The sequence below is a fragment of the Pteropus vampyrus genome, unplaced genomic scaffold (assembly GCF_000151845.1).
Source record: "Pteropus vampyrus isolate Shadow unplaced genomic scaffold, Pvam_2.0 Scaffold4025, whole genome shotgun sequence".
Classification (NCBI taxonomy): domain Eukaryota; kingdom Metazoa; phylum Chordata; class Mammalia; order Chiroptera; family Pteropodidae; genus Pteropus; species Pteropus vampyrus.
This window is the reverse complement of record NW_011892806.1, coordinates 9,800-11,564: the sequence shown is the minus strand read 5'-3', so window position 1 is coordinate 11,564 and position 1,765 is coordinate 9,800.

The window sequence follows — 1,765 nt, the reverse complement described above, 5'->3', positions numbered from 1 at the left end:
GGCCTGCACCTCCTCCCCTGCTTGTCCCCTGAGACGAGAAGGGCTTTCTTTCTAGTTGTCTGCTAAGCTCCAGGTGAGGCCATGGCAGGTGCCTCTGACCAAAGAGTCCACTAACTTTTGCAGTATATGGGTAAGAAAGAGCTTTTAAGTAACCAAACATGGCAGACTTATGTGCTTATCAAATGCCTCCCATGTAACATGCCACAAGTTTCCCTGTCGTGGAATTTGCTGGGAATTAAGTTCCTGGTCAGCAAGATAAGAAACAGAGAGGGTTGCCACCCTTTAGGAATGAAAAAAAAAGCAGAAAAGAAGAAGATAGTAAGTGTGGAAAGGTAAGAAATCTTGACATCAACTTGGAAATGTTTCTATTTTGATCTCCACACTCAAAATCAGTCCTATTGAGGGTTTCTTTGTCTCTCTCAACTCTGTCCTTCATCAGGTCTCACCTGGACAACAGAAAAAGCCTCCTACCTCATGGTTGCCTTTGCTTCCAGTTCTTGACTCCTTCAAATCTGTGATAAACCCTTGAGAGAATAAACTTGGAACCTTAGAAACACACAGTGCTCTCCTGAACAAACTGCACCAATTTCTGATCTCATGGGCACATAAGCAGGCATTCTGCCAGGTGTAATTCTCACAAACCTACTGTAAGGCTACCGCTTTCGTTATCTCCATTTTATAGATGAGAAGAGTATGGCTCGATTCTGGGCTGACTCATGCCCTTCCAAAGGTACCAGGCATGGATCACAGGCTCTCTTTCCTGGTCTCATTCAATCCAAGTGATAACTGATAGCTGCAATTATAAGGCTCTCTTTATTAGTTATGCTTATACCACTCCGGTGACTTTCCTCCTGCCACACATTTCCTTGAAACTGCCTCTGTCTCCCTTGCCTGCGGAACTGTTATCGCCCTTTGAGGTCCACTTTCCTGGTCAACTCTGAGGTGTCACTCTCACTTGGCTGAGCTCCCATCTCCTTCCAGTGAGACCAGTCTAAGCCCTGAATTATTGTTCACAAGTCATCTCACCTGTGCCATCTTTCTTCTCCAATCAGCCATGAGCTTCCAAAGGCAGCAGTGCTATCTTAAGTCTGGGTATATCCTGTGGCACCCAGCATACTGCCAGGCAAATAAATGCTCCAAAGTGGAACTCTTTAAGAAAAAAGTATCAAACACGCTCTCAAAGATCTCTTCCCTCCTTTAAGGCCCTAGCTCCTTTAGTGGGTAATAATGTATTACCAAGAAAAATGGGAAAATGAAAGCAAGATAAACTTCTGACTGGTTAAAAAACTACATAAAAAACAAATTTAAATTAAACCTCCTTAATTTCTTTTACTTTTACCGCAGTACATGTAACAAGCCCTGTGCTTTCTTTAATGAGAGAGAACTATTGATCACTGAGCAGAAAAGCATGTGCTAACGAATCCTCTGTGGGAGAGAACGTTTTAGAACATGATCAGTTAGTGCCCAATGACCAGAGGTCAACTGAGACTCGGAATTACTTTGCTATGCACATACCCTTTTAAACTATGCACATTGTAACAACACTTATTCATTAAAGTGGATTTTAATAGATAATCTAACAGATAGTAGGCAAATCCTTAAAACTGTCTTCTAGAGACAGTTTAGACACATTCAAGTTCTAAGCCACTTTAGGCTCTGACACTTCTGAAGTAACAAGGGACTCACATACCATGAATATGAACTGATTCCTTCAATTAAGGGATAGGGAATTTGCCAGAAAGAGATGTCCCCTTATCTACAGATG